General features: G+C 52.0%; 1 long non-coding RNA gene across 1 annotated transcript; it reads right to left on the reverse strand.

Annotated features, from left to right (window-relative positions):
- Positions 1 to 13,566: 13,566 nt before the first annotated feature.
- On the reverse strand, positions 13,567 to 17,637 carry LOC311423368. Its single transcript, XR_014685686.1, has 2 exons — positions 17,550 to 17,637; positions 13,567 to 13,994 (listed from the first exon to the last, which is right to left on the reverse strand). It is a non-coding gene; the product is annotated as an uncharacterized lncRNA (long non-coding RNA).
- Positions 17,638 to 19,880: the final 2,243 nt, after the last annotated feature.

Raw genomic sequence — 19,880 nt, forward strand, 5'->3', positions numbered from 1 at the left:
AGGATGCTCTGCCCAGGGACCAGCCATCTCTTCAAGCACCAGCATAGCAAGGGTGGCTTCTGTAAGCAAAGAGGAATACCAGGCTTGTCCCAGCCCTGCTCCCTTGCCCTGCCACAGCCACAGGACGAGCCCGCAGTGACAGGAGCGGGACAGCAGAGCCGCCTGCTCAGCCAGGCTTCAGGTTGCCTCGAGAACTTGTGCAAGGAGCTGAGGCCAGCGCGGCCCAGAAAACGTGTAATTCCCTGAGCTGAGCTATTACCTGCTGTAAGTGGCGGCAGAAGGATGGTTCTGAAACCACAGTGAAAATAACCCTCCTGGAAAAAAAGAAAAAGAAAAAAAAAAAAAAGAAATCAATACCGACACCAAGGAAAGAGCATCAGAATCCGAGACCATCAATTCCTGAGATAAAGAGTTGAAAGTCTCAGTGGGAGGACAGCCAGATCTAGGCTGAGAAACAAAACTTTGTTTCTTTTGCTGACAAATGACATTTTATGCGGAAGGACAAAGGAGCCAGGAGGACGCAGGCCTCGGTATGTGGCTGTAAGAGCTGCCCTTGAAGCAAGAAGGAGCAGGCAGAAACTTCACAGACGCTTCTGCACCTCTCCTTCCCCTTCCACGCTTGACAGGATTTTCCTCCAGCTGAAAACAAGAGATTTGTGCGATTTCGTGCCGTCTGGGGCACGTCACGGAAACGTATTTCAGCAAACCTTTTGCCACCCTGCTCTGAAGGGGTGACCCCCTCGGGAGGCGCACCCAGGGCTCGGGCACCGCTCCCAGCACCCAGCTCAGCCCCATAGGACTGTCAGATCCGCACAGCCTGCCGTCGTGGGCTGCAAAAGGAAAAGGCTCCATATGTACCAACTCCTTTCTACCTTCCACGTTGTTTGTCTGGAAATAAAAGCAGCCAGAGCAACGCGTTTGTTTTTTTAACGCCTTAATTTTTCTGTCAGATGCGTGCTCTTCCCTTCAGAAGCCCCGCGTTGGAAATGTTTTGCAGCAGCTCTTGAGCTTTTAAGGTAATCATATAAAAGATCCTTGACTGCATAAATGCGGCTAATCTGGGTAAACGCCTTTAAACATCTTTACATTTCTTGCTAATGGATTTCTAGGCAGCCCACAGGGATCCGCGCTCTAGAAAATAACGTAAAAAAAAATATAGTAAGCGTCTAATTTTTTTTTAATGCCTCAGATTTGTCATATATTGAGAAAATCCAGAGCTCTGGGCAGCGTAAGATCCTCATACTTATATAAGCAATGCTCCATTCTGTCATCACGCAACGAAACCCAGCCTTTCACTAGGGGCAAGCATCCAGTCGATGTTAAAATCCAGCTCAACTGGAGACAAATTACCACCTGCTATTAATTAGAGCCAGCTAGGAGGGATCCAGGCTCTGCTAGTCAGTGGCAGCACCCGCAGGGCAAGCTGCCCTGGGCTCGGTGTGCACGCACGGGGAGCGAGCCCTAGTGGGGAGGATGCCACAACGGGCTTTTTGCTGCGCAGAGCCAAGCAAAAGGTGAGCTCGAACCATTTTTTCAGGAGCAGTTCCTCCCCTTGCTGCTTACAAAGGGCTGAGCCTGTCACCTTCCCCTCCTGGCAGAGGAAAACCAGCAGGAACACGGGGCAGAGGGTGGCGTTGTCACCTCTCCGGGCTCCATCGTGCCTCGATGCTGTAGCAGTGAGCACCCCGCACTCCTCCTGCTCCGAGCGTGGGGCCAGCCCCAACGCCCCCGGGAGGCAGAAAGCACCCTATTTTAGGAGCTGTCTGATGCAATTAGCTCTGCGGAGGAGGAAGCCGGAGGAGTGCAGACGGGCCATCTAATTCTGCAGATTTATTACTGGAGTTAATTAGGCTCCCTGCGCTGCTCCCGGGGGACTGCTCGGTGCCGGTGGTGCACGGCAGAGCCGGAGCACGAGGCCGCGGCACAGAGGCCGCCTGGGCAAGAGCCACGCACGGGTCACTCAGATCAGAAAAGAGATTTTGAAGGATTAGGAAAAAAAAATAAAAAAAGAAAAAGAAACAAAGAGAATCGGTTATCTGCGAGGAGGTTTCAGGCAGTCACACCTGTCGCATCAATCTCTGACAACACAAGTGACACAAATCCAGTCACATCCCAGTCCCTAACGGCAACGCAGATCCTGGCACGGCGCTGACACCGGGCTTCAGTGCACGGAGCAGAAACACTCACTTTTTTTTTTTTCTTTTTCTAGGAGAAAATGATGGCTTGCATTCACCTGCCTAGCGCTGCTCCAGCAAACCCAAGCCCGCACACAGGCAGGCAGCTCTGCGTTTTGGGGGGGTCCAGCACCAGGACAGACCCTGCCCTCCTCAGGCACAGCACGGCACATCCCAAAACGCTCTGAGCAAGCAGGGGATGGGACCAGCACATCCCCAGGGCTCACAGCAGCCACCAAACTGATCACAACATTAGTGCAGCGCAAAGGAATGAGAGCCTCTTACCCCCCCCAGCAATGACCAGCACCATCCTGCCCTGCGAGGAAGCTTTGCTGGTGGTGCTGAGCACAGGGCAGGACCCCAGCACGCTGCCTTTGCGCACACGGGCTGCTCTGTGCAAACAGAGCCTCTGCTTGTTATTTTTCCTGCCCTGGCTGAAACGCAGCATTTCAGGCTAAGAGCTCAGGTGTCTGAGCCTCTGAGAGCTGAGGTCTGTGATGGAAATGATGATACACCTCGAGTATAATGGTGCAAACAGCCATTATCATAATTTTGATACCAATTACATGTAATTTGAACAAAGGAGTTGTCCTAGCTTTGATTTGCTCTCCTTGTATTCCTGGCTGGTTTCATTAAAATCACTTACAGAGATTTGCAGCAGTTCTGTTTGAAGTGCTGTCATTAGGGTTTTCATTTGCAGTGGCATCGGAAATAATTTCCCAGCGGGCTGTTTATGTTTTACCAAGGGCCGTGCAGCGTGTGGGCCAGCACTCGTGGCCAGACGGACGAGTCACAGAGCCAGTCCTGCCGTGTACAAGGCAGCGTGTTCCAGCAACATCGCGCTGAATTTTGAACCCAAATCTTTCTAAATTAAAGCCCCACAGGCCAGGCTGTTCCCTGCTTTGTGCCTGCATCACCTCGGATGGGGAACCCCAAAGCGTTAGCGCTTCTAGGGTCCGGGTGTCCCTGCTCCACAGCGTGTCCCCTATTTGTGAACAGCTTTTTCACTTTCAAGTCTCTGCACTGAATCACCATTCTAATCACCAAGTTTTCTAACTTTCTTGGCCCTCAGTAACAGGAAAATAAACCTCCCTTAACAAGACGGGTGCTGAAGTGGCTCGCAGCACGGCGTGCCCCAGAGGATTCCCCAGGGGGAGCGGTGCTTCGGCTGCCCTTCAGCAGGCAATCAGGGATGCGAGCTGCGTGACGTGCTGATGAAGAAGGAAACACAGGGGCTCGCTCCGTAACGCCGTCCCCACCAGCCACTCACCAATTATTCCTCAGTCAGAGCCCGAGGGTGACGGAGAGGGCAGGCAGAGCGAGTCCTTCCCATTTGTCCGTGATAGAAGAGGGGAATGCACTTTGCAAATGACAATTAGCAATTTGCTCCAGCTGGGGCTAATTCCTAGATGCATTTTACTCTCCAGGACTCAACACTTGGGCAGACTCTAAATCAGGCACCAGCTCGCTCTGTCCAGCTCCATGAAAGCTCCCTGGTAATTACGGAGCGCTGGGTGAGCCATGGAGAGCTGGAAGCCTTCCCGAGCCCGAGGGGAGCCTCTGCTCCACTGCCAAAGAGCTGGGCTGGATGCGGCCCCTGGGGAGGGACCCCTAGGGAGATCCATTGCAGGGATCCCACCGGCTGCATCCCACTGATGGATGCGGAGCTCCCCAGCCCCACACGTGGCCCCGCACCTCCCCAGTGCGTGTTACTGGTGGCCGGGAGAAGCAAGGTGGGAGCACAGCCAGCAGCTCTGGAAGGCAATAAATCCTAATTCACTTTGATTATAATGGTGCGCTCACGTCCCAGGGCGAGATTGCCATGTAGGTTTGCAAAAATACTGCTTAAATAAACAGAAAGGGAGGAAATGTGGGAGAGAGCGTCCAATCTGCATTATAATTAGGGGAGAGAATAACAAATGGCAGAAACAACCTGTTCCCAGCTGCAGCTGCAGTTTGTTCCTGGTGCATCTGAAAGGCCATGCACCATCCATAGCAGGAGCCTTCTCTAGAAATGCGTGAGTGTTTCATTCAGGAAGGGTGGCAAGAAAAGAACATCTTTCTGCATGTATTGCAGATTCCCCTACAGCAAAGCATCAGGGAGAGTTTTCTCAATGTGGCTGCTCGTCGCTGTGCTCAGGGCTGGGAGTCCAGAGGCAGAAGCAGCAGCCTGAAGCCCACAGAGGGTCACGAGGGAGAGAAGCAGAGCAGTTGGCCTCGGGAGCTGGAGCTCACCTTGGCATGGGGCCGAGCCCTGTCCCTGCCCAACTCTGCTCTCCTCCACACGGAGCCACCAGGGTCACCACCTGGCCACCTGGAGCTCAATGGATACACTTGGACTTCTTCAAACCCAGCCTAATTTATCTGTAAACCTTCCTAATGAGGCTGATAGCATAGGAATGGCGAGAAAGCAGCATTATTATCTGTAAACAGCAGAGCCTGACAGCATGTTTAATCACAGGCTGCGTAACGGCAACATCGGTGGAGGACGAGATTAGACACTTCTCCAATTAGTCATACATCAAAGGCACGAGCGCCGAGCCTGAGAGCCACTTAACCCACCAACAAGAGGAGCAAAGACCCTTTTTTTGCTCACCGTAGGCTCAGGGACCCGCAGGGCTGGGTGCCCCCAGCTTCCCGTGTGCGTGGGGATGGCACAAAGCAGAGCCAGGGAGAGCTGCAGCCCCCCCGTCCCGGGCACCCCTGCTTTCTCCCAGCTCTGCAAGCTCCTAACAGGATTTTGCAGCCCATGGTGGTGTGCTAATGGGATAGAGAGGTAAAGAGTTCATCCTCCTCACTTTTCTCTACTGCTTTCCCTTTTTTCCCCCCCTCAGCATCTCTTTCTCATCGAGGTCTTCTCCGTCTCACCTTTCCAAGCCCAAATGCTCCTGAGGTCTACAGATTAAAAGCGCTAATAACAGCCAGAAATTATTACGAGCCCTATTTATCACAAAGCAGATGGCATCTAACAGGCAGCAGCCTCGGGAGCCAGGACCATTGGGCTCCAAGAAATGCTGGCAAAGCCACAGGGTTTCTCCTTTGCCATCCCGTGGGTGATGCAGTGGCAGGACAAGGGGAAGCACAGAGCAGGGAAAGCAGCTCCAGCGGGACTGTCACCCGCAGCGTGCAGGCTTCCCTGGAAGCTGCAGATGCCCCAGGATTCAGGCTGTGCCCTGCCATTGGGGCTGCCCCAGCACAAACTGCCTGCAAGCACGGGATGTGCCAAGCACCATGGAACAGCAGGATACAGCCCCAGTCCCAGGATAACCAGGGCTGCAGCAGTCCCGCTGCCAAGCCTGCTTTCACGGCAGGCAAGATTTCAGCACGTGGCCCCTCCTAATGCCAGCATCCTGGTGAAACCAGCAGCTTCTCCGCAGTGGAGTCCAGGTGTTTTGATTTATCTGCGAGACATCTTATTATCAGCCTCTGCAACAGAGGCTCTGACCTTTCACGTCAGGGCCTCTTTGAATTTACTTCCTGCCCCAAGCTACAAAAGCAACTGTGAGAAATCAATTTTCTCTCCTCCAAGACCCCCCTAAGCTCCCCAAGAACTTTTAAAGGGCAGAGGAGCCATAAGCGGGACATCTCTTACCGTTACAAAGGTTCTCCATCACGTTAGTTTTGATTAATCAGCCTCCTGCTCTCCCTTCCCTTCCGCAGGGAGCACCAGCGAGCTCCTGAGCCCCGCTGCACAGAGGGAGAGGGGCCCGGCCCCCGAGGACATGACTGGCAGCGTCCCCTGTCTGCCAGCTGACACACATAATTCAGACAAAATATTCATTTAAGACCGTCTGAGCCATGGTAATAAAGCAGGCATTATGACAATACGGATCAATAAGTCCAGAGAGGATCCTTTGCTGAAACACGCTGCGATTGTTCAAACCAAGTCTTAATTGTGACAGGAATTGATTTCTCTTTTCTAATATCCCTGACTTTTAATTAAAAGGTAGTTAAGCTGGCGATACATTTCCAGGATCATTTGGAGGCAGAACAACATCAAGGAGCGTGCATTTGAAATGCAGATGCGGGGCTTTGTTAATGCAAGATGATGGCGACAGGTTTTGGAGCCACTCCATGGTGACACCAGGCTCCCTGCCCCAGCACCCTGCCCAGCTTCAGTCCCCAAATGTGCCTGCAATGAGGAGGATACAGGGACCAGGGAGTGCTGCAGCCCCTGGGGAGGGACAGGAGGAGCTCCTCCAGCCTTTAATTTTTTTAATTTCCAGGAAGCTCCCAGTTGGCACGGGCGGCAGCGGCACGGCCCAGCAAGGCGCGAGGGAGCCAGACGCCTCTCAGTCATCCTCTATTAGACTAAAATGGGCCAAAGTGACTTAGTCTGAGTGGAGGGAGGCCATTAACATCAGAGACTCCATTAAAAGGAGAAATGGGCCTTTTATCTACTCATCAAGAACCATAAAGGAAAAAAAAAAAACCTTGGAAGCCACCCATAAATCCCCTGGGAAACCCTGGCCTGGAGCACAAGGCCTCAGGCACTGTCCCACCTGCAGGCCTGTGAGCAGTTTGGCACAAGGGCCAACAGATGCCCACATAACAGGCAGTGGCATCACACCATGTGCCTGAGCCACATTTTGGGGTGCCCAAGAGGTCCTTTGATGGCGAGCAGGGCTCCTAGGACGGATGCCAGCTCTGCCTGCAGCAGCCCACCCGTCCTGGAGGCAGCAGCCCCTCTCCTGCCTCTGGGCTGTGGGGCTGCCCCCCGAGCCAGAGCTTTGCAGGGTCAGCCCTGCCCCTGCAGACAGGACCATTATCTCCCATAAGGCCAGCTTTAATAACGGAGCATTATCAGGACTAATCTAATCTCCCCTGCATTACCATCCAGGCTGGGTCCTGCTTGGCAAACACGTGTGATGCTCTCAGCAAAGTGGCATTTGGGCTGGGGCCATAAGGAACCGAGAGTTAACCCAGCAGCAACCTGGGGGCTGTGCCATACCCACAGCCCCAAGCTGCCACCAGCCCCAAGGCAGGGTCTGGCCACAGAATTGGCCTCTGCAGCCCAGGCAGAGGATGGGGACACAAATGTCACCACCTCCACTGCTTGGGCTATGGGGCAGGTGGGAACCCAGCCCCCCGAGGTCAGCCAGGGTAGTTACAGAGCTCAGAGCCCCAGAGGAACAAAGCCCTCACCTCAAGGCTGACGTTTTTAACCACAGGCATTTCTCATCATTTCCCACGATCCCAAGCAGCTGTTTACGCTCTTTGGAAAGCTTTCTCCCTTTACCCTCATAAATGAGCACAAGCACCAGTAAAGAGCTGTATGGTGAGCTGCTGTATCAGTTCTCATTACAAGGCTTTAGAGAGAGCAGTAATTACATCTCAGCACTGGAGTTCCCTGCACGCACACCCTCCTCCGTGCTGAGGAACCTGACAGTGTCTTGCATCGAACCAGCAGCAAGGAACTGGGAGCCACACACAACAGGGAGAGGTCCAGGTCCCGGAGCCTCAGCCTGGGCATTAGGAGGAACTGAGGCAGCTTTTGGTCGTTGTCACAAAATACATCTGGTATTTATCCTACTGGTGGGTGTCTAAGCAGTCAGACACCATGGCACATCCTGCTTCCCCAGGAATGATTAAATTAGAGAGCAGAGGTGCTTGAGAGCCTGCTCCTATTGCCAGGAAAGACAAGCAAAGAGGAGAAGGTTCTGAGAAACATCCCTCCCTGCTCGTCTTCCCCAGAGCTGCTTGTTCACACCAGTTAGAAACACAGAAGAATCACCTTTGCAAATACACCCCATTCATTTTATATTATTTGACTCATCAAATCCCTCTTCCCTTTGAAAGCACCTGACTACAAAGAGGAAATCCAGCAGCAGAGAATGTGAGCTCTTCCCAGGAAGGGTGATGCTGTCTGGCAGGGCACCCGTCTCCACAAGGAGTGGAACAGCCCGGGCAAGCTCCAGAAGAATTGCTTGTGTTATAATACCTCTTCATGCTGTTAAGCTTTTAATTCATCTGGCTTTGTTACCTTGGATATTTTGTTCTCTAAATTAATACAGCCCCCAGAATGATAAAACCCTTCATTAATACCATTGGGTTATTGCCTAAAACAACAGCACATGATCTGGCACTTTTTAGTTTGATTTTGCTGTCACTTGGGACAGGATTAGAAGGAAATATATCTACTAATTCTTCCAATATCCTTCAGCAAGCATCAGTTCAGACCAAAGAGGACATGAGATGCCAGAGCTAGTAATTGGCAAGAAGCTCTTCACTTGCAGATGGTCGGAGACCCTTGATGGCACCCCAGGCTTTGACATAATTATCGCAGCCACAGAGCAGCTGCCAAACAGCACAGTACTTGAATGAAAAGGAAGAGAGCTGCTTAATCATACAGCCTCTCCTCCTAAAAGGGGACTTTCATCCCTGCTCAAATCCTTTGCAGGGGTGCTGTGGGAAGCACAAATCAAATATCAAGGAAGGGGCTTACGTGCAATTAGTGGCTCTTGTTTCTCAGACTGAAATTAGCATTTGTGCCCTTGAAGATGTGGAGGCAGTGCCACCTCCCGCTGCAGGGGAGCAGCTTGGGCCATTTTCTGCAGGCCAGAGGTTGTGGTGGGGACACCAGAGGGAGTCGTCTTAGGATGCATTGACAAGCTCAGGTCTTTCTCCAGTGCAGCTGTTTCTAGCTGATGAACTCCCTTTTCAGCAGAAACTGTTGCCTGGCCAGCAACATGGCACTGAACTTCATAACAAGGTATTTCATCCCAGTTCCCTCATTCCTGCATCTTTCTCCAAAACATTCCAGTATCAGCAAGCCATCAACACCTCCCAGCTCCGTGTCTGCAGCTCTTTTCTTCACCCAGCTCCTACTCACCTTCCCTTTCTTGCTCTGATCTCAGCGTTCATCCAACAGTTTCTCATCTGACTGAAATGAATGCAGTTATTTCCTGCGCTCCTATTTAGCAAAGTAGCTGCTTCCACCCCTGCCCTGCCACGCTGTGCAAGCACAGGCTGCCCAGACCGCTCACCGAGGACGCCACAGCACATTTTATCTAACTTTCCATTTACTGCTATTTTTCTCAGAGCTGTTTATAATCCAACCAGCTCAAGCATTGCAGTGGCCTTTCCCAGAGCAGCCAGAATTTTCTGGCCGGACACCTCTGGCTTTGTGTCAAGCTCTGTTTTCCCAGCCAGCGGGTCCCAGTGCCTGTCACTCATTAAAGCTCACAGCACCCGGTCCCTCCTTGCAGCTGACAGCTCTCCAGGGCTGCTGGCACCCCTGCGGGAAGGTTTGGCCTCACCAAACACCTGTGCTGCTCCCCTTAAGGAACGTAGGGATCAGATCTAGGATGAGTTCCCATCCATCACTTCCCTATAGGAGCATCACTGGTACAGGGCTGGGGGCTCCGCATATCCCAGCACAGGGAGAAGCCTTGCCCTGGCACTCAGCTCAGAGCACTCTCATTTTATGCTTTGTTTTCCCCTGTAACTCTCCTTTTCCAACCTTGTAACTGTTAACTCTCAAAACCTGACCTTAAGCCTCGCTAAATAAATTTCGCCTCTCTGTTACCGTAAGGGCTGTGCGATGCTGGGAACGATGCTCAATCAAGGCAAGCTGGAGAAGCAAGGGGTCTCCGCAGGGCACGCCGGGCACTTGCGTTGGCAGGCTGTGGTTTGCTTTGCCAGCACAGCCCAGCAAAAAAGGTAAAAACCAGGCCAAGAGCACGCTGTGGGCCCCCACATGCATCCATCCCCCCGTAAAGAGCAAGAAAACCACAGCAATGTCTGGGGAGGGGAGCATGAGCAGAGCAGCTAGCGACCGCGCAGGCTTCAGAGAGCAGTAAAGTAATTAAGTATTGACTGAGAATGTCCTAAGTGAGCCCCGGATGCACATTACGTTCTGCTTAACTCAATAATTACCGTATATATTATCCCTTTCCGCACTCTGTCTTTATTAAGTTAAAAGGTCTGTAATTAGCTACTTGGTTTAAGTGTGAGATTTCAATTAATTCACATTATGAAATATAATTGCTTATTAGAGGTAATGTTGCACACTCTATCACACCGGTATCTCTTTGTAGTATTTTAACCAAAATACAATAGTTTATGTCACAGCAGGTGAGCAGAGGTTTTACTAATCAGGCACTGGGATGCAAAACATCCTCCATAAAGCCAAAATAAACCAAGAAATCGGTACACAGAGCAGGGCTCACATCTGCCAACCTACTCCCAGGCTCATTCACCCACCCAGAACTGACCAGGACCCTCGAGACTGGCACAGCAGCACTGTCATGTTCCCAAAACACAGCCACAGAGGTTTCGTCCTGCTTTGGACCAAGGTCTGTGATGTCCTGCACAAAGATCCATGCCCAAGCGCCCACACCACGGTGTGACGCTCCTGCTGAGTGTCGCAGTCACCACCGCCAACCACGCAGCAATGAGAACAACAGATGCCACCTCTCTAAATAGTCAAGAGCTTTGCCTGGAGATGTTTTTAGAAGCGGGCAGGGTTGACAAGGCTGTGGTTCCCGAGAAAAGATGGGATGGTTTCATGGCATCACCTCCCCCGGGAGCCCCCTCTCTCCAGCAGCAGAGCTGGGGAAGCAGGAGCAGAAGCAGCAGACAGTTTCAGTGGTTTATGCCACCCCTCATGGCATTCAAGGAACAAAATTTACAGGGAACCATGTTCTTCACTTAATGAGACTTGTTAGCACACCTCACCTGAACTCGTTCCCAAAATTTTGCCTTCCCTTTGTGGTTGCTGTCAGCTGCAGCAGAATTTTGCCAAGAGCACCGCAGCTCTCCCACTGCTGGACCCAGCACCATCGTCCCACCGACCTGCCATGCCCAGACGTAGTTAGCCGATGATTTAAGCTTTGATTCCATTTAATTTAGATGTTAGAAGAGTTTTATTTTTGGTGTTAATATTTTATTTATGAAGGTATGTCAACACAGCATATCAATTTAGCAGCTGTTGCTAGTTTACTATGAGGCGCTGTTTAAGACAGGACAATCTGTCTCGCTATATAATGTCAGTTCTGTGGCACTTACACAAACACAAAATCACTACAACATTACAAAAAAAGAGCCCAACAACAGCCACACTAGAGACTTAGAGAAATACCTTGTAAACCGCACAATAAATTATTGACTTTACAGCATTCGGTGCTGAATTAAAATGATAAACTAAAGTTTTTATCCACCGAAAGCCGTTTCCATGGTGTTGGAGCAGCAGATGGTCTTTCCTGCAGATAAAGGATTTCAAAGCTTTGCCAGTGCAGAGAACTGGAGGTTTAACATATGTATGGTAAAATTTAAGAGGAGAGCACCTGACGGCACAGCCTGACAGGGCTCTGCCTCGCGGCACCGCCATCCCCTGAGCAGGGCAAGAAAACGTCGCACAGCCCAGGGCACGTTTATTGACCCAACTCCCTGCTTAGCAGGGATTCCTTCATACTTATTCAGGAGGGAAATACTAACAGTCACAGCCTTCCCTTCATTCACACTAACAATCTGTTCTGGCCCCGTTTTATGAGTCATTAATTCCTAATAAGTAGAAAACTGCACGATGGGCTTTGGGTATGAATAGTTTACTGTATCAAAGACAATTCAGGATCTAAATTACCAGCTATAAATCAATTTTTTGAATGTTGACGTATCTCTAATAATGATAAATGAAGAATTTATGGGTGCTGCTAAAGTTCACATGGAGATTTTGATTTATGGGCAGCTCAGGTGGAGCCATCGGCCCCAGGCCCAGCACCTTGTCCCAGCTGTGGGCACCCACGTGTCCCACACCTGCACTCTGGTGGCTGCCAGCCCCTGTCCTTAGTGTGCTGCAGTCCCCAGGGACCCCAGAAAGCATCTGCAGCAGGTGGGGCGAGCTGTGATGGTTTCTGTGTGCCTTCACGGCAAGGCAATAGCACTGGGGAGCTCCTCAGCTGAAAGAAAGAGGCTGGAGGAAGACGGGCTGCAGACAGAGAGCGTTGGCTGAATGATGCCAACGGAGAGAAAAAAAAGACTTGGACACATGCAGGGCTGAAGATAACCTCAGTTTGCAACAGCACCGTGGATGACAAGAGCACTAGCTCCTCTACAAGCTTCACAAAAACAAGGCAAGTGCGCAAATACGGACACAGGCACAACACCTCTGCCTGCCTGCCGGCTCTTGGTTTTGTCCACTGAGCCTACCTGGTGCTCCAGGACACAGCCTCCCGAGACAGGCTGCTGTTCTCCTGCACACATGCCAGGAAAGCTGCTTTTCATTTGATTTCAATTTACTGTTGGAATTAAGCTGGTGTAAAACAGTGTGTGGAGGGAAAAATTACCATGTCTGTTTAGAGAGCGTAAAATAGGTACTTGACTGTTTGACCACTCAGATGGCAGGGTCCAAGTTAATTTTTACCCAGCTCACGTCCTGCCACCATTATTAAGCTGAAAATGATGCTTGTTAGGAACAAACAGCAAACAATAAATAGCCTCAGCGCCTGTCACTCCTCTCCTTCAGGGTCGTCCTTCCTCTTTCTCATCCCAACTCGCTTGCCCTTGCAGAGAATCCCAGCGCCTCCTCCACCATGCCTGGGACCTGCCACTGCCCAAGTCTGCCCCATCCCCATCAGCTCCCCCCTTGGGGATCCCTCCTCTATCCCTCAGACCCTCATTTAATAAACCCTGGAGCTGCCCAGCCAGCAGCATGGAGCCGCTCATCCCCCACCAAGGCCATGACAGCTCCCCAGTCAGCCATAGAAACATTAATTGCTAAGCGAGTAATTAGTGCCTACAAAATATGACCAATACAATTACACTGAGGTTTTTTCTTTTTTTTATTCTCTCTGTCCAGAGCTGTGGCACTGAACAGTCTTATAATTAGATGACAAAACTGACAGGCAGCTCCAGCGAAATGGCCTGTCCTTGCGTTTTGCAGAAGCTCCCCAAGTGTTCTGCACCAATAATTACTAATCAAGTTATTTCTTGCAGTATTAAAAAGACGTTTGGCAGACAATTTGCCCATAACAGCAGGGGCCCAGTGCTGGCGAGCAGCCATGGCCCTGCAGAACCCAGAGGCTCTGGGATGGTTTCAGCCCACTCCATCCTCTCTGGTATTCACCCCTCACCGCACCCACAGGTGCCAAAAAATCCTCAAGAACGGCTCAGGTCTGCTGCTTTTATCTCAGGCCTGAAGCAGGAGATTTGCACCCAAAGGCTGAAGGTGGTTTAAATATTGAGGAGTCTCTCATTTGGGTAAATTGACCCCAAAACCCTCTTGGAGCCACCACCCAGGTGCTGCTGGGTCTCTCCTGCACATCACACAGGCGCTGCCCTCGTGCCTTAGCCTTCAGGTGATTTGGTTTACTCCTGACTGACAGCAGCATTGCTGAACAAAATCCATCCCAGTTTCCCCACTGCTGGACTGACAGGCAGCTCAAAGGTGCTCTCATGCGTCAGAGGGCTTTCTCTCTCTCTATTCAGCTCAGAAAGCAGAACAAAATCACAGGTTTAAGCAGAAAGGAAACATCAATGCTGGTTAATGACAGCCTCTGGATGCGGCCCCAGTGCCACTTCAGGCTGCCAGGCACCGAGGCCACCCAGAACCCAACCTTTAACCAAACTCCCATCATTGTGTGATCATTTCCCGCAGCATCGTGCAGCAGAATTCATCAGTCCTGTGTCCCCAGGGGTACAGATGTGTCACCTTTGCTGCCCATGGGTACACAGTCAGGCCCCGTGCTGGTAGCAGCAAAGTCTCCCCGTCCCCATGAGGAGATGCGACCACATCTCATCCCAGATGCTCGCAGCTGATGCTGCTCTCCTGTCCTGGCTCCACAGCACTGGAATGATGTCATCCACCTGCATTTCCTAAGACTTCTCGGGGAAAAAACAAAGTCTGTAATTTGTCATTATAATACAGACCTGGAGAACAGCTGAACAAACCGCTAATATTGAGCAAACAAACAAACAGAAGCCAATAACGGCTCCTATTGAGCAGAGGCCCACAGCTGATGGATGACCTGTAGCAATGCGGGAGAATTATTTGTGAATTGCTATCGATTTCCAAAATCAAAATGTAAATTTTGCCTCAACGTTGAAGTATCAGGGGAAGTTTTTGGCTTTTAGAAGCACTTTTTTTTCTCCCTGTGACTTTTTCCCTGTAAGGAGGGGATGACATCCACTCCAGCTAAACCCATGTTATTCTCACTTGGAGGAAGCTGGAAGTATTTTGGGGCCTGGCCTGGGTGCGAGCATCCCAGGGAGTCCTCAGCATCCTTCCATGGTGCTAAAACACTGATGTGGAGGCAGAACACGCAAGAGAAAGGACAAGGGCTTGGCATAGCATCAGGGCAAACCCTGAGAGCCACCAGCAGCAGGAAGGCTCCCAGGCCCTTGCTCCATTTCAGCACAGCCAATCATGGGGTGCACCAATTGTCCTTCCTGTGGCTCTGCCTGAGCTCCCGACAGACATTTCTGCACTCGATCTGTCCCAAAACACACCAGAGCTGCTCAAGATTTCAAAACTGACCATGCTGAAACACCTGAAGGTATATATCTTAGGCCCAGATAGATGCCCACCAACACTCTTGAAGGACCAAGACCTACCAGCCCCTAGTATTCAGCTCTCACCCATTTTACCCAAACCACCCTCACATGCAGCCAAGGAGCTCTGCAGCTCCTGCCTGGCTGCCTCCAGCCCAGCATTTGGGCACGAGCTCAGCATGTGGCTGTGAAATCTAAACCCACAGCGCACGCCCCAAGCGGTTCCGTATCATTAAGGGAACATCTGAGCACCGCAAACAGCGCAGTGTCCTCAGCGCCTCACCCATCGCTTCTCGCTAACTGCATTAGTCTTACTTCTGTGAACACAGTGTGCAGCAGCAGCCCAGCGCCTGCTAATGCCTGGCGATATGGAAACGTTAGAGACAACCTCTCCCCGTCCCAGTGGGGAAGAGCCACTGGTGCCACTGGGAGAGCCTGCCCGGTGCTGCAGAAGCAGCAGCCCAGGGCGGCATTTCCCATGCCAGCAAACGTCTCTGGCAGTCGGCACTGGTGCGTGCCCTGCTCTGCTTCCAGCAGCTCGGTATCCGCCTCCGTCCCCCGCCTTTTATCATTATCTAACCCATGACAAACCTATTACGATGCTAAAGATTGGAATTACTGTGATCTCAGGCAGATGCCCAGAAACTGGCCCAGAGATACGGCACTGCTTTGCACGAGGCAGTAATAAATTACTGAAGGTCACCTACGATTTATCACTGCTTCGGATTCCAGACAGTGACACTGCTTCACCCAGGGAAGCAGCCTTGTGGGTGCCAGAGCATCTGCTCGGGTCGAGCCTCTAACAGCGATGCTTTTGCTTCTGTTATTGGATTGGAAGCATCCCCAACAAGCACAGTGTCGGCGCGTTTGAGCGATGCCTTTGCCTGAAGCCTCCTGCTCGCTGCCTTCACCATCTGCCTGGCGGCGAGCGCGGCACCACCAGGCGAGGACACGCCATCAGCCGGTGCAGTCCCAGCCACCCATCTCCTGCATCTCCTCCACCAGCCGCTGCTGCCTCCCCTCCACACTCCCATTCTGCTCCCCAGAGGTTGGGAGAGCCCGGAGGAGGCAGCAGGAGTCGAAGGCAGGGACACCACAGAGACCCCGTGGAGAGCTGCGACCCCCCTCTTCACAACAGGAAAAATAATCACCAGCAACACTTCAAAGTACACAAATAGTTGGTGAGCTGAGCTGCTTGCATTATTGAAGGCTGGTTCAGCTATTCAGGCACCTCAGGTGTTACTAGCAGGAATATTTCAGGCAAATAGAGCTCTGCTAACCCGCTGCTGGGAGAAAGAATCTAATGCAGGTAGTAAACCAGCTGCCTTTGAGTGCAGAGAAATTATTTGGAAAAACAAGCTCAGAGGCTGGTGAATCCCCCAAACACATCCCTAGTGCAGGCAGGGCTGTTAGCACCAGGACAGGACAAGTATGCAGAAAAAAAGGGAGCTGAGACTGGGGACAGCTGGAATATCTGTGGGACCCCAGCAGCAGCAGCAAGGGACTTGGAAGACCCAGGGAAATTACAAAGAGCTCAAATATTCTTTTGCTGCAAGTGCAAGGGCTGGACAGCAGCACACCAGCTGCCCCGCCTGGCCAGCCTGAGCCCAGAGCTGCTGCAGGGAGACACAAGATGCTTTCCCAGTCTGAGCCCTGCGACTCCCCAGGCTCAGTCCCAGCAGAGGCGAGCGCCTGCTGGGCTCCTGCAAGCACCAGAACCAGCTGCAGGTGTCAGCACTGTCAGAGGCAGCACAGCACTGCATTTTCATCTTCAAAGAGCTTTACAACGCTAAGAAATTTAAGGCAGCACTGCCCGGGCAGAGCTTTTGTCCCTGCGGGGTCTAAGACACGGGGCTGGCAGCCCTGCTGGAGCACCTCATGTTTGGGGCTGTGGATCGCAGGCAGGGAGCTGCCAGGCTCTCAGCAGCAGGAGCTGCAGCAGCACTTCAGCAAGCACAGCCAACGCCACTGCAAAAAGCTGCAAACCCCCCAGGAGCACGGGCACACCACCGCTTACCGGCCTGCCTCCACCTGGGCCCATTGACTGGGAACAGGGGGGCATCAGCAGGGGCAAAACCCCAGGGCTGGGCAGGTTGGCAGGGGGACCCCGCCTGGCTGTCCCACGTGTCCGGCTGCTGGCAGCGGCTGTGTTTTATAAATCCCTTTCATCTCATCAGGGGTTGCTAGGTTTAACTCCCTGCACTTAGGTGTGAAGGCAAGGGGCCCATCCAGAAAGCAATTTGTGACTCCCAGAGCAGGCAGTCGTAACGTTTCCCATTAAAATGTAAATCTGGCTAAGTTTTCTGGCACCTCTTCTCCTTCCTTAAGGTAAAAAGAATATGAACTCGTATTATTTTTTCCATCAACGTTATCTTCCTCTCAGTTTTGCGCTAAGTAAAAAAGCTGCCTGATATACACCTACTGCAAATTAAATTTGAATCAAGTCTGACAGCACAACAGGGATCCGGATTACAAGAACTGTGCCGGCCTAATTGGCATCATTTCCATGAGGTTATTCGCAGAAGCATTGAGCAGGGAAGCACGAGCGGAGCCGCAGGCTCAGGCTCTGCACCGGTGCTGCCCCTTCGGAGGAGGCTGGATGCTGCCTTTAGGTTTGCTGATCATCACAGACCTGCAGAGGGTGGGCGAGAGCCCCCCACCTCTTTAGACCAAGCACACAGAATTAAAGTGTCTGTCCTGCTCCCACTGCAGGTTTTTAAAAGATGAGCTTCCCTGATTAAAACCCAAAATCCCTCCAGACTCGCCACTTCTGCTCCCTTCAGGCACCTGGAAGCGGTCTCTCTGCGCCTCAAGAAACTTGTCAGAGACTGAAGGGTATTTAAAGGATGCGACTACAAACCAAGGGGAAAAAAAAATGAAAATTACCTTCTGACAGCCAGCTACACCAGAGCCAGCAGGGACCCCGCTGCCCACCCTGGGGCTCCCTGCCCAGCACGGCTGCTTGACGTGGCTCATCAAAGGCACGCTAGAGCAAGAGGCTGCAGAATTAATTAAGGGAGCGTGGTGAATTAATTATCATCTCCAGCTGCATTTCTACTGGGGATAATTTCAGGTGCAACGGTTTGAATGACACCGTTTCAAAGAAGAGTCTCCCATTCTCCTGACTAATTTGAGGTTAACTAAATTTGTTTCTCACCGGGAGACAGCTCGTCAGCTCAGCCCCCTGTAAGGACGGCTTCACCAGCTCTTGCAAGCCCCTGGGAAGCTGCGGTTTGAGGGTTTTGTCCCCAGGCAAAGCAGCAGGATGAAGTTGTGCTCCTAGGGTCTCCCTTAGCCCCGTGCCTGGCTGCTGGATCAGCTTACCATGTCCTCCTAAGCACTGCCACAGCTTTCTCCCCATGGAGGTCTCTAAAAACCGCTCTGGGACCTGAGTGAGGCAGGGACAGGCTGGTCCCCGTGAGGGTGACGGTGTCCCTTAGGAGATGAGGGATCCACAAGACCCCAGAGCCATGCAGTGCAGCCACACCGCTCGCACTGTGCAGCAGGCTCCTGCCCCCCACCCCAAAGCTTGTCAGAGCAAGCCTGGGCTAATGACACTTTGCGTCACGGCGTAACGAAGTAATTGCACTTGACAGAGGTGCAGCCTGCCCACTTCCCAGCTACTTGTGGGCAGAGTTAATGCGGAACATCATTATAGACCCAGGAGAGAGCTGGCTCGTGGAGAAAATGGATGGGTTCACTGCAAAGAGGGGACTGGTAGGGTGACCCGGGACAAGAGGGCTCCCCCAGGAGCCCCCTGTGCCGTGGAAACCCCCAGCAGCAGCTCCCAGGAGGCAGCAGCAGGGTCAGCCTGCTGCCCCGAAACCTCCGTCCCCACAGCAGCAGTGAGGGAATTAGCAGAATCAGCCAGCATTAATTATGCAGAGAATCATTTGCCGGTGAAATTAGAAAAAAAAAAAAAAATCTAATTTAATCAAAATATAATTAAATGAATAGTTAATTTAACAATTCCGCAGTGAAAACCCCCTGACCTCTGCAGCCATCCTGCCTGCACGCTGAGGCTGTTCATGGCTCCAGCCCATGGCACTGGTGGCACTGCATGGCACCCCTTGCCCTCATCCCCAGGCACATCCCTGGGGACAAACACCTCCAAGCACCCAGCAGCAGCAATTCCTGGCCCCAACTGTCCAGTGGTATCTTTTCCTGAGAGGACTGGACTTTCTGCCACCCGGCCAGAGAGCCTGGTCCTGCTCTTGGGCACAGAAATGGCAACACGACTATCGCCTCGCTGCAGAGAGGACATTCTGCTGGGGGCAGCCTCAGCCTGGCTTCCATGCCTTTTTTTTCATCAGTCCCTAATGAGACGAAGAAGCACACTGTGTGAGTGCTGCCAGCGGTGCACTTTCAGCCCAGAAGAGCTCAGAGAGCTGAGAGAAGCTGCTCAGAGACGGCTGGCGGGGTTGGACAGTGCTGAAACGCTGGCTCCCCAGCAGCCATCTCCAACGTGTCAAGACCAGAAAGGACAAATTGCAGCCTTTAGGAAAATTAGGAGGGAAAAAAAAAAAGAGAGATGGGCTACACAGACCACGTTACCCTGAAAAACTCTGGTACCAATAAACATTTTCTTATAAGGAACTGGAAAAGAAGACAATGAGCAGCAGCCAGGTAGAATTTCCTCCGGCAAAGGGAGCTGAGAGTAAATCTGACAAATGTGTCTGGAGGGATGTGGGCGAGGGGCTGCTGTCTGGGGAAGGGGACTCTCCAGATGGCTGCAAGGTCCCTTCTGTCCCTATCATCCATGCTTCTGCAGACTAATTCCTTAAATCAGCATCCTGGGGAAATTTGCCAGGCATCCAGCCAAGTCTGGAGCTGGAAGAGGGGCTGCAGCACGGTGTCCGTGGACAGGCATGCGCAGCATGCAGAAGGAAGCTGCTTTCTGCAGTAGGCCCCTGTAATTTCCCGCAGTAAACTCGAAGGAGCATTTTACAGCAGCCTCCTCCTGCAGTAGCAAAGCCCTGGCTGAGACACGAGGTGTGTGTAGGAGAGGTAGAGCATTCCGAAAGCAGAGCACTGCCAGGTGACCCTTCCTTCCCACATGCTGTTTCACAACCCCTTCCTTCTACCGGCAGCCTCCTTGCTGTGGCAAAAAAAAATCAGAACTGCAGCTTTGCATCCCCCTCCATGTACAAAAATGGCCTAACCGGACAGGATCAGCTCTCCTGGCTACACCCACGGTGAGTGAAAAATCCTCACTCC

The sequence above is a fragment of the Aythya ferina genome (assembly GCF_964211825.1).
Source record: "Aythya ferina genome assembly, chromosome: 24".
Lineage (NCBI taxonomy): Eukaryota > Metazoa > Chordata > Aves > Anseriformes > Anatidae > Aythya > Aythya ferina.